The following is a 15000-nucleotide window of genomic DNA, read 5'->3' as shown; positions in this document are numbered from 1 at the left end:
CTTGGGATACATGCGTATGCCCCGATAGGCTTGGTACGCCCCGATATGCGCACGTGTGCCCCAGTAGGGCTCGGTATGCCCCGGTATGTACGCGTGTGCCCCGATAGGCCCGGTATGCCCCGAGATGCACACGTGTGCCCCAATAGGGGTCGGTATGCCCCGGTAGGTACGCGTGTGCCCCGTAATGCACATTTCGCTGATCTCCCCGCATGTCCCGCCCCTATATGTAATACTTACTTACTTACTTTCTTTCTTTCTTGCTTGCTTGCTTTCTTGCAATGGTTGGGAGTGCCCGGCATGCCCCGCTGCAGAGACCAAGGGCGCAATGACTTGGCACCGCGGATGCCGGGACTCCGGCACTTCCCGTGGCACTGATGGTTGGTTCCAAAGACAAAAGGCCGTGCAAGGCCACCGCACCGCGGATGATTTTGCTCGTGCTGGCGCCTTTGTGTGGCCAAAGAACATGCGCGAATGCTCGTGTCGGAAGGGTTGGTGTCCTGGCCCCGTCGGGTGTCACGAATGCTCGGTTGCGAAGACCATGGGACCAAAGCCATGGCACGTCGGATGATGGCTCCAGCTGGCGCCCCGGCACTTTCTGTGGCATTGATGCTCGGTTTCAAAGACAAACGTGCGCAGGGCCAGGGGACCGCAGATGACTGCTCGTGCTGGCCTCGTTGGGCGGCATTGATGGTCGGTTGCAAAGAAAATGCGCGATTGCTCGTGTCGGGGACTGGCAAGCCAAGGCCAAGCGAGCCATGGCAACGCGGATGATGGCTCCAGCTGGCGCCCCGGCACTTTCTGTGGCATTGATGCTCGGTTTCAAAGACAAACGTGCGCAGGGCCAGGGGACCGCGGATGACTGCTCGTGCTGGCCCCGTTGGGCGGCATTGATGGTCGGTTGCAAACAAAATGCGCGATTGCTCGTGTCGGGGCCTGGCAAGCCAAGGCCAAGCGAGCCATGGCAACGCGGATGATGGCTCCAGCTGGCGCCCCGGCACTTTCTGTGGCATTGATGCTCGGTTTCAAAGACAAACGTGCGCAGGGCCAGGGGACCGCTGATGACTGCTCGTGCTGGCCCCGTTGGGCGGCATTGATGGTGTGTTGCAGAGAGCATGTGCGATTGCAAGTGTCGGCCGGGTTTGGGTTCCCTTGGGCTTTCGGGCGCCTTGGACGCTGTCTTGCGAAGACCATGGGCACAAGGCCCCGTCCTGGCCCCTTGTTCGATTCGCTCTCGTCTTGCGCTTGCTTCCAAGGTCCTCCATGACCTTCCCCATGGCCTTGCTAGATCCCCCCCATGACGCATGACCTCTGTCCGTTGGTTGGTTTTGAGTGCACACCATGCCCGGCTTGGCACCGTGTTGTCGCGTGAGTGGCATTTGGATCGTGCATGGTGGTGGGCTACCTGCCAATGCGCACAAGCCTTGCACACTAGCCTTGCGCACGAGCCTTGCACAAAAGCCTTGGACACAAGCCTTGCGCACAAGCCATGCACACAAGCCTTGCACACAAGCCATGCATACAAGCCTTGCTCACAAGCCTTGGGCACTGGCCCATCGCACTAGCCTTGCACACAAGCCTTGCGAACTAGCCTTGGGCACGAGCCTTGCGAACTAGCCTTGGGCACGAGCCTTGCGCACTAGCCTTGGGCACTAGCCTTGGGCACTAGCCTTGCACACAACCCTTGGGCACTAGCCTTGCGCACCAGCCTTGCCCACAAGCCTTGCACAGCAGCCTTGCACACTAGCCTTGCATACAAGCCTTGCACACTAGCCTTGCACCCAGGCCTTGCTCACTAGCCTTGGGCACTAGCCTTGCGCACTAGCCTTGGGCACTAGCCTTGCACACAGACCTTGGGCACGCAGGCCTTGCACGCTAGGCATGCTTGGGCAAGCAGCTCCCGCAACAAGTCGGCGGGTGTAGGCATGGTTGGGCGCAGATCCCGCATCGTCTCGTCGCGTCTGGGCTCAAACCCGTCGCGTCTCGTTGCGTCTTCAGAAGTCGTCGCTAACAGCACCTTTGGTTGCCACTGGTGGTTAGGCGGGTTGGTTGCGCAAACCCTATAGGAGGGTGGCATGCTGCGGGGCGCTGGAATGCGCAGGTTTAGAGCGTTTTTGCCCGGATAGGCACTGGAATGTGCTGTTTTTGGGCGTTTTTGCCTGGACAGGCTAAGGAATGGGCATGCTTTGGGCGTTTTTGCCCGGATAGGCACTGGAATGGGCTGGTTTCGGGCGTTTTTGCCTGGATAGGCTAAGGAATGGGGCATGCTTTGGGCGTTTTTGCCCGGGTAGGCACTGGAATGCCTGGCCTTGGCTGGGCATTGCTGGGTTGGGCTCCCTTGGCCTTTCAGGCGCCTTGGATGCTGTCTTGTGAAGACCATGGGCACAAGGCCATGGCATATAGTGAGGAATGGACCACGGTTGCCAGGGCTAGGCATATAGAGAGGAATGGACCACGGTTGCCAAGGTTGCGCAAGTTTTGGGCATTTTTTGCCCGGATATGTCCAAGTATGCCCCGATAGGCCCGTTACGCCCCGGTATGAACGCGTATGCCCGGATAGACTCGGTATGCCTTGGGATACATGCGAATGCCCCGATAGGCTTGGTACGCCCCGATATGCGCACGTGTGCCCCAGTAGGGCTCGGTATGCCCCGGTATGTACGCGTGTGCCCTGATAGGCCCGGTATGCCCCGATATGCACACGTGTGCCCCAATAGGGGTCGGTATGCCCCGGTAGGTACGCGTGTGCCCCGTAGTGCACGTTTCGCAGATCTCCCCGCATGTCCCGCCCCTATATGTGATACTTACTTACTTACTTTCTTTCTTGCTTGCTTGCTTGCTTGCAATGGTTGGGAGTGCCCGGCATGCCCCGCTGCAGAGACCAAGGGCGCAATGACTTGGCACCGCGGATGCCGGGACTCCGGCACTTCCCGTGGCACTGATGGTTGGTTCCAAAGACAAAAGGCCGTGCAAGGCCACCGCACCGCTGATGATTTTGCTCGTGCTGGCGCCGTTGTGTGGCCAAAGAACATGCGCGAATGCTCGTGTCGGAAGGGTTGGTGTCCTGGCCCCGTCGGGTGTCACGAATGCTCGGTTGCGAAGACCATGGGACCAAAGCCATGGCACGTCGGATGATGGCTCCAGCTAGCGCCCCGGCACTTTCTGTGGCATTGATGCTCGGTTTCAAAGACAAACGTGCGCAGGGCCAGGGGACCGCGGATGACTGCTCGTGCTGGCCTCGTTGGGCGGCATTGATGGTCGGTTGCAAAGAAAATGCGCGATTGCTCGTGTCGGGGACTGGCAAGCCAAGGCCAAGCGAGCCATGGCAACGCGGATGATGGCTCCAGCTGGCGCCCCGGCACTTTCTGTGGCATTGATGCTCGGTTTCAAAGACAAACGTGCGCAGGGCCAGGGGACCGCGGATGACTGCTCGTGCTGGCCCCGTTGGGCGGCATTGATGGTCGGTTGCAAAGAAAATGCGCGATTGCTCGTGTCGGGGCCTGGCAACTGGCTTGTGGCAGCCAAGCGTTCATAGCGACGTTGCTTTTTGATCCTTCGATGTCGGCTCTTCCTATCATTGTGAAGCAGAATTCACCAAGTGTTGGATTGTTCACCCACCAATAGGGAACGTGAGCTGGGTTTAGACCGTCGTGAGACAGGTTAGTTTTACCCTACTGATGATCGTGCCGCGATAGTAATTCAACCTAGTACGAGAGGAACCGTTGATTCACACAATTGGTCATCGCGCTTGGTTGAAAAGCCAGTGGCGCGAAGCTACCGTGTGTCGGATTATGACTGAACGCCTCTAAGTCAGAATCCAAGCTAAAGAAGTGGCGCCTGTGCCCGCCGTTTGTTTGCTGACCCGTAGTAGGGGCCTTTCGGCCCCCATGGGCCTGTGTCGTTGGTGAAGCCTCCGCGGCGGATGAGCCGTGGTGGGCCGCCTTGAAGCGTAATTCCTATCGAACGGCGGGCAGAATCCTTTGCAGACGACTTAAATACGCGACAGGGTATTATAAGTGGCAGAGTGGCCTTGCTGCCACGATCCACTGAGATTCAGCCCTACGTCGCATCGATTCGTCCCTCCCTCAACATAATCCCGCCCCTTCTGCAAACTTGAAAATGTGACTCGGAGGCTAGAGCTCCAACCTGGATGTGCCGTTAGCTACGCTTCGCTACTCTCCTCCGTGTAATATGCACGGCGTTGCTTGGCTTGATACGCTTGGGCCTGCTCGGTCTTGGCTTGCCGGATGCCCCCCCCTTGGCCGTTCACAGCTTGCCTAGGCTCGGGCAATGTTGGCAAGGCCTCACTAGTTTCCTCCCACCAATATGCACGGGTTCGCCTGGCCTGATAGGCCCGGACCGGCTCGGCCTTGGCATGCCATGGCTTCCCAGATGCCCTCCCCAACCCCTAACACAAACGCGCACACAAGCCACGGCACCGCGGAGGATGCCTCGCTCGTGTTGGCTCCCCGGGGGGCACCGTCAATGCACACTGGCCTCGCACACTGGTCTTGGTATGGCCGGTTGCAAAGACAAACGGGCAAGAGGCAAGGGCACCGCTGATGATTGCCCGTGCTGGCCCCGTTGGGCGGCATTGATGGCCGGTTGCAAAGAAAATGCGCGATTGCTCTTGTCCGGGCCTAGCAAGCCAAGACCAAGCGAGCCATGGCAACGCAGATGATGGCTCGCTAGTGCTGGCGCCGTGCACAGCGGCCTCGCACACTCGCCCTGCACGCTTCCCTTGCACGCAGCCTCGCACACTAGCCATGCTCCGCTAGCCATGCACACTAGCCTCGCATGCGAGCCTTGCACCCTAGCCTTGCATGCTACCCCTTGCTCCCTAGCCTTGAACACTAGCCTTGCACGCTAGCCATGCGCACAAACCATGCACACCAGCCTTGCGCACAACCCCTGCACCCAAGCCATGCACTGAAGCAATGCACACAAGCCTTGCACTCAAGCAATGCACACAAGCCTTGCACACTAGACTTGCACACAAGCCTTGGACACTAGCCTTGCACACAAGCCATGCGTACAAGCCTTGGGCACTAGCCCTGCACACAAGCCTTGGGCACTAGCCTCGGGCACTAGCCTTGGACACTAGCCTTGCACACTAGGCATGCTTGGGGGGCAGATCCAGCATCAAGTGGACGGGTCTAGGCATTCTTGGGCTCAGATCCCGCATCGTCTCGTCGCGTCTGGGCGCAGATCCCGCATCGTCTCGTCGCGTCTTCAGAAGTCGTCGCTAACAGCACCTTTGGTTGCCACTGGTGGTTAGGCTGGTTAGTTGCGCAAACCCTATAGGAGGGTGGCATGCTGGTGGGCGTTTTTGCCCGGATAGGCACTAGAATGTGCAGATTTTGGGCGTTTTTGCCTGGATAGGCTAAGGAATGGGCATGCTTTGGGCGTTTTTGCCCGGATAGGCACCGGAATGCTTGGCCTTGGCTTGTCCTAGCAGGGCATTGCTGGGTTGGGCTCCCTTGGCCTTTTGGGCGCCTTGGACGATGTCTTGCGAAGACCATGGGCACAAGGCCATGGCATATGGTGAGGAAAGGACCACGGTTGCCAAGGTTAGGCACCGGAATGCTTGGCCTTGGCTTGCCCTAGCAGGGCATTGCTGGGTTGGGCTCCCTTGGCCTTTTGGGCGCCTTGGACGATGTCTTGCGAAGACCATGGGCACAAGGCCATGGCATATGGTGAGGAAAGGACCACGGTTGCCAAGGTTAGGCACCGGAATGCTTGGCCTTGGCTTGCCAAAGCAGGGCATTGCTGGGTTGGGCTCCCTTGGCCTTTTGGGTGCCTCTGACGATGTCTTGCGAAGACCATGGGCACAAGGCCATGGCATATGGTGAGGAAAGGACCACGGTTGCCAAGGTTAGGCACCGGAATGCTTGGCCTTGGCTTGCCAAAGCAGGGCATTGCTGGGTTGGGCTCCCTTGGCCTTTTGGGCGCCTTGGAAGATGTCTTGCGAAGACCATGGGCACAAGGCCATGGCATATGGTGAGGAAAGGACCACGGTTGCCAAGGTTAGGCACCGGAATGCTTGGCCTTGGCTTGCCAAAGCAGGGCATTGCTGGGTTGGGCTCCCTTGGCCTTTTGGGCGCCTCTGACGATGTCTTGCGAAGACCATGGGCACAAGGCCATGGCATATGGTGAGGAAAGGACCACGGTTGCCAAGGTTAGGCACCGGAATGCTTGGCCTTGGCTTGCCAAAGCAGGGCATTGCTGGGTTGGGCTCCCTTGGCCTTTTGGGCGCCTTGGACGATGTCTTGCGAAGACCATGGGCACAAGGCCATGGCATATGGTGAGGAAAGGACCACGGTTGCCAAGGTTAGGCACCGGAATGCTTGGCCTTGGCTTGCCAAAGCAGGGCATTGCTGGGTTGGGCTCCCTTGGCCTTCCGGGCGCCTTGGACGCTGTCTTGGGAAGACCATGGGCACAAGGCCATGGCATATGGTGAGGAATGGACCACGGTTGCCAAGGCTAGGCATATAGAGAGGAATCGCATTTTTGCCCGGATAGGCACCGGAATGCTTGGCCTTGGCTTGCCATAGCAGGGCATCGCTGGGTTGGGCTCCCTTGGCCTTCCGGGCGCCTTGGACGCTGTCTTGGGAAGACCATGGGCACAAGGCCATGGCATATAGTGAGGAATGGACCACGGTTGCCAAGGCTAGGCATATAGAGAGGAATGGACCACGGTTGCCAAGGTTGCGCAAGTTTTGGGCATTTTTTGCCCGGATATGTCCAAGTATGCCCCGATAGGCCCGTTACGCCCCGGTATGAACGCGTATGCCCGGATAGACTCGGTATGCCTTGGGATACATGCGTATGCCCCGATAGGCTTGGTACGCCCCGATATGCGCACGTGTGCCCCAGTAGGGCTCGGTATGCCCCGGTATGTACGCGTGTGCCCCGATAGGCCCGGTATGCCCCGAGATGCACACGTGTGCCCCAATAGGGGTCGGTATGCCCCGGTAGGTACGCGTGTGCCCCGTAATGCACGTTTCGCTGATCTCCCCGCATGTCCCGCCCCTATATGTAATACTTACTTACTTACTTACTTTCTTTCTTGCTTGCTTGCTTTCTTGCAATGGTTGGGAGTGCCCGGCATGCCCCGCTGCAGAGACCAAGGGCGCAATGACTTGGCACCGCGGATGCCGGGACTCCGGCACTTCCCGTGGCACTGATGGTTGGTTCCAAAGACAAAAGGCCGTGCAAGGCCACCGCACCGCGGATGATTTTGCTCGTGCTGGCGCCTTTGTGTGGCCAAAGAACATGTGCGAATGCTCGTGTCGGAAGGGTTGGTGTCCTGGCCCCGTCGGGTGTCACGAATGCTCGGTTGCGAAGACCATGGGACCAAAGCCATGGCACGTCGGATGATGGCTCCAGCTGGCGCCCCGGCACTTTCTGTGGCATTGATGCTCGGTTTCAAAGACAAACGTGCGCAGGGCCAGGGGACCGCGGATGACTGCTCGTGCTGGCCTCGTTGGGCGGCATTGATGGTCGGTTGCAAAGAAAATGCGCGATTGCTCGTGTCGGGGACTGGCAAGCCAAGGCCAAGCGAGCCATGGCAACGCGGATGATGGCTCCAGCTGGCGCCCCGGCACTTTCTGTGGCATTGATGCTCGGTTTCAAAGACAAACGTGCGCAGGGCCAGGGGACCGCGGATGACTGCTCGTGCTGGCCCCGTTGGGCGGCATTGATGGTCGGTTGCAAAGAAAATGCGCGATTGCTCGTGTCGGGGCCTGGCAAGCCAAGGCCAAGCGAGCCATGGCAACGCGGATGATGGCTCCAGCTGGCGCCCCGGCACTTTCTGTGGCATTGATGCTCGGTTTCAAAGACAAACGTGCGCAGGGCCAGGGGACCGCGGATGACTGCTCGTGCTGGCCCCGTTGGGCGGCATTGATGGTGTGTTGCAGAGAGCATGTGCGATTGCAAGTGTCGGCCGGGTTTGGGTTCCCTTGGGCTTTCGGGCGCCTTGGACGCTGTCTTGCGAAGACCATGGGCACAAGGCCCCGTCCTGGCCCCTTGTTCGATTCGCTCTCGTCTTGCGCTTGCTTCCAAGGTCCTCCATGACCTTCCCCATGGCCTTGCTAGATCCCCCCCATGACGCATGACCTCTGTCCGTTGGTTGGTTTTGAGTGCACACCATGCCCGGCTTGGCACCGTGTTGTCGCGTGAGTGGCATTTGGATCGTGCATGGGGGTGGGCTACCTGCCAATGCGCACAAGCCTTGCACACTAGCCTTGCGCACGAGCCTTGCACAAAAGCCTTGGACACAAGCCTTGCGCACAAGCCATGCACACAAGCCTTGCACACAAGCCATGCATACAAGCCTTGCTCACAAGCTTTGGGCACTGGCCCATCGCACTAGCCTTGCACACAAGCCTTGCGAACTAGCCTTGGGCACGAGCCTTGCGCACTAGCCTTGGGCACAACCCTTGGGCACTAGCCTTGCGCACCAGCCTTGCCCACAAGCCTTGCACACTAGCCTTGCATACAAGCCTTGCACACTAGCCTTGCACCCAGGCCTTGCTCACTAGCCTTGGGCACTAGCCTTGCGCACTAGCCTTGGGCACTAGCCTTGCACACAGACCTTGGGCACGCAGGCCTTGCACGCTAGGCATGCTTGGGCAAGCAGCTCCCGCAACAAGTCGGCGGGTGTAGGCATGGTTGGGCGCAGATCCCGCATCGTCTCGTCGCGTCTGGGCGCAAACCCGTCGCGTCTCGTTGCGTCTTCAGAAGTCGTCGCTAACAGCACCTTTGGTTGCCACTGGTGGTTAGGCGGGTTGGTTGCGCAAACCCTATAGGAGGGTGGCATGCTGCGGGGCGCTGGAATGCGCAGGTTTAGGGCGTTTTTGCCCGGATAGGCACTGGAATGGGCTGGTTTCGGGCGTTTTTGCCTGGATAGGCTAAGGAATGGGGCATGCTTTGGGCGTTTTTGCCCGGGTAGGCACTGGAATGCCTGGCCTTGGCTGGGCATTGCTGGGTTGGGCTCCCTTGGCCTTTCAGGCGCCTTGGATGCTGTCTTGTGAAGACCATGGGCACAAGGCCATGGCATATAGTGAGGAATGGACCACGGTTGCCAGGGCTAGGCATATAGAGAGGAATGGACCACGGTTGCCAAGGTTGCGCAAGTTTTGGGCATTTTTTGCCCGGATATGTCCAAGTATGCCCCGATAGGCCCGTTACGCCCCGGTATGAACGCGTATGCCCGGATAGACTCGGTATGCCTTGGGATACATGCGAATGCCCCGATAGGCTTGGTACGCCCCGATATGCGCACGTGTGCCCCAGTAGGGCTCGGTATGCCCCGGTATGTACGCGTGTGCCCTGATAGGCCCGGTATGCCCCGATATGCACACGTGTGCCCCAATAGGGGTCGGTATGCCCCGGTAGGTACGCGTGTGCCCCGTAGTGCACGTTTCGCAGATCTCCCCGCATGTCCCGCCCCTATATGTAATACTTACTTACTTACTTTCTTTCTTGCTTGCTTGCTTGCTTGCAATGGTTGGGAGTGCCCGGCATGCCCCGCTGCAGAGACCAAGGGCGCAATGACTTGGCACCGCGGATGCCGGGACTCCGGCACTTCCCGTGGCACTGATGGTTGGTTCCAAAGACAAAAGGCCGTGCAAGGCCACCGCACCGCTGATGATTTTGCTCGTGCTGGCGCCGTTGTGTGGCCAAAGAACATGCGCGAATGCTCGTGTCGGAAGGGTTGGTGTCCTGGCCCCGTCGGGTGTCACGAATGCTCGGTTGCGAAGACCATGGGACCAAAGCCATGGCACGTCGGATGATGGCTCCAGCTAGCGCCCCGGCACTTTCTGTGGCATTGATGCTCGGTTTCAAAGACAAACGTGCGCAGGGCCAGGGGACCGCGGATGACTGCTCGTGCTGGCCTCGTTGGGCGGCATTGATGGTCGGTTGCAAAGAAAATGCGCGATTGCTCGTGTCGGGGACTGGCAAGCCAAGGCCAAGCGAGCCATGGCAACGCGGATGATGGCTCCAGCTGGCGCCCCGGCACTTTCTGTGGCATTGATGCTCGGTTTCAAAGACAAACGTGCGCAGGGCCAGGGGACCGCGGATGACTGCTCGTGCTGGCCCCGTTGGGCGGCATTGATGGTCGGTTGCAAAGAAAATGCGCGATTGCTCGTGTCGGGGCCTGGCAAGCCAAGGCCAAGCGAGCCATGGCAACGCGGATGATGGCTCCAGCTGGCGCCCCGGCACTTTCTGTGGCATTGATGCTCGGTTTCAAAGACAAACGTGCGCAGGGCCAGGGGACCGCGGATGACTGCTCGTGCTGGCCCCGTTGGGCGGCATTGATGGTGTGTTGCAGAGAGCATGTGCGATTGCAAGTGTCGGCCGGGTTTGGGTTCCCTTGGGCTTTCGGGCGCCTTGGACGCTGTCTTGCGAAGACCATGGGCACAAGGCCCCGTCCTGGCCCCTTGTTCGATTCGCTCTCGTCTTGCGCTTGCTTCCAAGGTCCTCCATGACCTTCCCCATGGCCTTGCTAGATCCCCCCCATGACGCATGACCTCTGTCCGTTGGTTGGTTTTGAGTGCACACCATGCCCGGCTTGGCACCGTGTTGTCGCGTGAGTGGCATTTGGATCGTGCATGGTGGTGGGCTACCTGCCAATGCGCACAAGCCTTGCACACTAGCCTTGCGCACGAGCCTTGCACAAAAGCCTTGGACACAAGCCTTGCGCACAAGCCATGCACACAAGCCTTGCACACAAGCCATGCATACAAGCCTTGCTCACAAGCCTTGGGCACTGGCCCATCGCACTAGCCTTGCACACAAGCCTTGCGAACTAGCCTTGGGCACGAGCCTTGCGCACTAGCCTTGGGCACTAGCCTTGGGCACTAGCCTTGGGCACAACCCTTGGGCACTAGCCTTGCGCACCAGCCTTGCCCACAAGCCTTGCACAGCAGCCTTGCACACTAGCCTTGCATACAAGCCTTGCACAGTAGCCTTGCACCCAGGCCTTGCTCACTAGCCTTGGGCACTAGCCTTGCGCACTAGCCTTGGGCACTAGCCTTGCACACAGACCTTGGGCACGCAGGCCTTGCACGCTAGGCATGCTTGGGCAAGCAGCTCCCGCAACAAGTCGGCGGGTGTAGGCATGGTTGGGCGCAGATCCCGCATCGTCTCGTCGCGTCTGGGCGCAAACCCGTCGCGTCTCGTTGCGTCTTCAGAAGTCGTCACTAACAGCACCTTTGGTTGCCACTGGTGGTTAGGCGGGTTGGTTGCGCAAACCTATAGGAGGGTGGCATGCTGCGGGGCGCTGGAATGCGCAGGTTTAGGGCGTTTTTGCCCGGATAGGCACTGGAATGTGCTGTTTTTGAGCGTTTTTGCCTGGACAGGCTAAGGAATGGGCATGCTTTGGGCGTTTTTGCCCGGATAGGCACTGGAATGGGCTGGTTTCGGGCGTTTTTGCCTGGATAGGCTAAGGAATGGGGCATGCTTTGGGCGTTTTTGCCCGGGTAGGCACTGGAATGCCTGGCCTTGGCTGGGCATTGCTGGGTTGGGCTCCCTTGGCCTTTCAGGCGCCTTGGATGCTGTCTTGTGAAGACCATGGGCACAAGGCCATGGCATATAGTGAGGAATGGACCACGGTTGCCAGGGCTAGGCATATAGAGAGGAATGGACCACGGTTGCCAAGGTTGCGCAAGTTTTGGGCATTTTTTGCCCGGATATGTCCAAGTATGCCCCGATAGGCCCGTTACGCCCCGGTATGAACGCGTATGCCCGGATAGACTCGGTATGCCTTGGGATACATGCGAATGCCCCGATAGGCTTGGTACGCCCCGATATGCGCACGTGTGCCCCAGTAGGGCTCGGTATGCCCCGGTATGTACGCGTGTGCCCTGATAGGCCCGGTATGCCCCGATATGCACACGTGTGCCCCAATAGGGGTCGGTATGCCCCGGTAGGTACGCGTGTGCCCCGTAGTGCACGTTTCGCAGATCTCCCCGCATGTCCCGCCCCTATATGTGATACTTACTTACTTACTTACTTTCTTTCTTGCTTGCTTGCTTTCTTGCAATGGTTGGGAGTGCCCGGCATGCCCCGCTGCAGAGACCAAGGGCGCAATGACTTGGCACCGCGGATGCCGGGACTCCGGCACTTCCCGTGGCACTGATGGTTGGTTCCAAAGACAAAAGGCCGTGCAAGGCCACCGCACCGCTGATGATTTTGCTCGTGCTGGCGCCGTTGTGTGGCCAAAGAACATGCGCGAATGCTCGTGTCGGAAGGGTTGGTGTCCTGGCCCCGTCGGGTGTCACGAATGCTCGGTTGCGAAGACCATGGGACCAAAGCCATGGCACGTCGGATGATGGCTCCAGCTAGCGCCCCGGCACTTTCTGTGGCATTGATGCTCGGTTTCAAAGACAAACGTGCGCAGGGCCAGGGGACCGCGGATGACTGCTCGTGCTGGCCTCGTTGGGCGGCATTGATGGTCGGTTGCAAAGAAAATGCGCGATTGCTCGTGTCGGGGACTGGCAAGCCAAGGCCAAGCGAGCCATGGCAACGCGGATGATGGCTCCAGCTGGCGCCCCGGCACTTTCTGTGGCATTGATGCTCGGTTTCAAAGACAAACGTGCGCAGGGCCAGGGGACCGCGGATGACTGCTCGTGCTGGCCCCGTTGGGCGGCATTGATGGTCGGTTGCAAAGAAAATGCGCGATTGCTCGTGTCGGGGCCTGGCAAGCCAAGGCCAAGCGAGCCATGGCAACGCGGATGATGGCTCCAGCTGGCGCCCCGGCACTTTCTGTGGCATTGATGCTCGGTTTCAAAGACAAACGTGCGCAGGGCCAGGGGACCGCGGATGACTGCTCGTGCTGGCCCCGTTGGGCGGCATTGATGGTGTGTTGCAGAGAGCATGTGCGATTGCAAGTGTCGGCCGGGTTTGGGTTCCCTTGGGCTTTCGGGCGCCTTGGACGCTGTCTTGCGAAGACCATGGGCACAAGGCCCCGTCCTGGCCCCTTGTTCGATTCGCTCTCGTCTTGCGCTTGCTTCCTAGGTCCTCCATGACCTTCCCCATGGCCTTGCTAGATCCCCCCCATGACGCATGACCTCTGTCCGTTGGTTGGTTTTGAGTGCACACCATGCCCGGCTTGGCACCGTGTTGTCGCGTGAGTGGCATTTGGATCGTGCATGGTGGTGGGCTACCTGCCAATGCGCACAAGCCTTGCACACTAGCCTTGCGCACGAGCCTTGCACAAAAGCCTTGGACACAAGCCTTGCGCACAAGCCATGCACACAAGCCTTGCACACAAGCCATGCATACAAGCCTTGCTCACAAGCCTTGGGCACTGGCCCATCGCACTAGCCTTGCACACAAGCCTTGCGAACTAGCCTTGGGCACGAGCCTTGCGCACTAGCCTTGGGCACTAGCCTTGGGCACTAGCCTTGGGCACTAGCCTTGGGCACAACCCTTGGGCACTAGCCTTGCGCACCAGCCTTGCCCACAAGCCTTGCACAGCAGCCTTGCACACTAGCCTTGCATACAAGCCTTGCACAGTAGCCTTGCACCCAGGCCTTGCTCACTAGCCTTGGGCACTAGCCTTGCGCACTAGCCTTGGGCACTAGCCTTGCACACAGACCTTGGGCACGCAGGCCTTGCACGCTAGGCATGCTTGGGCAAGCAGCTCCCGCAACAAGTCGGCGGGTGTAGGCATGGTTGGGCGCAGATCCCGCATCGTCTCGTCGCGTCTGGGCGCAAACCCGTCGCGTCTCGTTGCGTCTTCAGAAGTCGTCACTAACAGCACCTTTGGTTGCCACTGGTGGTTAGGCGGGTTGGTTGCGCAAACCCTATAGGAGGGTGGCATGCTGCGGGGCGCTGGAATGCGCAGGTTTAGGGCGTTTTTGCCCGGATAGGCACTGGAATGTGCTGTTTTTGGGCGTTTTTGCCTGGACAGGCTAAGGAATGGGCATGCTTTGGGCGTTTTTGCCCGGATAGGCACTGGAATGGGCTGGTTTCGGGCGTTTTTGGCTGGATAGGCTAAGGAATGGGGCATGCTTTGGGCGTTTTTGCCCGGGTAGGCACTGGAATGCCTGGCCTTGGCTGGGCATTGCTGGGTTGGGCTCCCTTGGCCTTTCAGGCGCCTTGGATGCTGTCTTGTGAAGACCATGGGCACAAGGCCATGGCATATAGTGAGGAATGGACCACGGTTGCCAGGGCTAGGCATATAGAGAGGAATGGACCACGGTTGCCAAGGTTGCGCAAGTTTTGGGCATTTTTTGCCCGGATATGTCCAAGTATGCCCCGATAGGCCCGTTACGCCCCGGTATGAACGCGTATGCCCGGATAGACTCGGTATGCCTTGGGATACATGCGAATGCCCCGATAGGCTTGGTACGCCCCGATATGCGCACGTGTGCCCCAGTAGGGCTCGGTATGCCCCGGTATGTACGCGTGTGCCCTGATAGGCCCGGTATGCCCCGATATGCACACGTGTGCCCCAATAGGGGTCGGTATGCCCCGGTAGGTACGCGTGTGCCCCGTAGTGCACGTTTCGCAGATCTCCCCGCATGTCCCGCCCCTATATGTGATACTTACTTACTTACTTTCTTTCTTGCTTGCTTGCTTGCTTGCAATGGTTGGGAGTGCCCGGCATGCCTCGCTGCAGAGACCAAGGGCGCAATGACTTGGCACCGCGGATGCCGGGACTCCGGCACTTCCCGTGGCACTGATGGTTGGTTCCAAAGACAAAAGGCCGTGCAAGGCCACCGCACCGCTGATGATTTTGCTCGTGCTGGCGCCGTTGTGTGGCCAAAGAACATGCGCGAATGCTCGTGTCGGAAGGGTTGGTGTCCTGGCCCCGTCGGGTGTCACGAATGCTCGGTTGCGAAGACCATGGGACCAAAACCATGGCACGTCGGATGATGGCTCCAGCTGGCGCCCCGGCACTTTCTGTGGCATTGATGCTCGGTTTCAAAGACAAACGTGCGCAGGGCCAGGGGACCGCGGATGACTGCTCGTGCTGGCCTCGTTGGGCGG

Source organism: Tasmannia lanceolata, unplaced genomic scaffold, assembly GCF_043159265.1.
Source record: "Tasmannia lanceolata isolate RefF3 unplaced genomic scaffold, GAP_Taslan_0.1 ptg000012l, whole genome shotgun sequence".
NCBI lineage: Eukaryota > Viridiplantae > Streptophyta > Magnoliopsida > Canellales > Winteraceae > Tasmannia > Tasmannia lanceolata.
The sequence above is the reverse complement of the archived record's forward strand: the minus strand, read 5'-3'. Positions refer to the sequence as shown.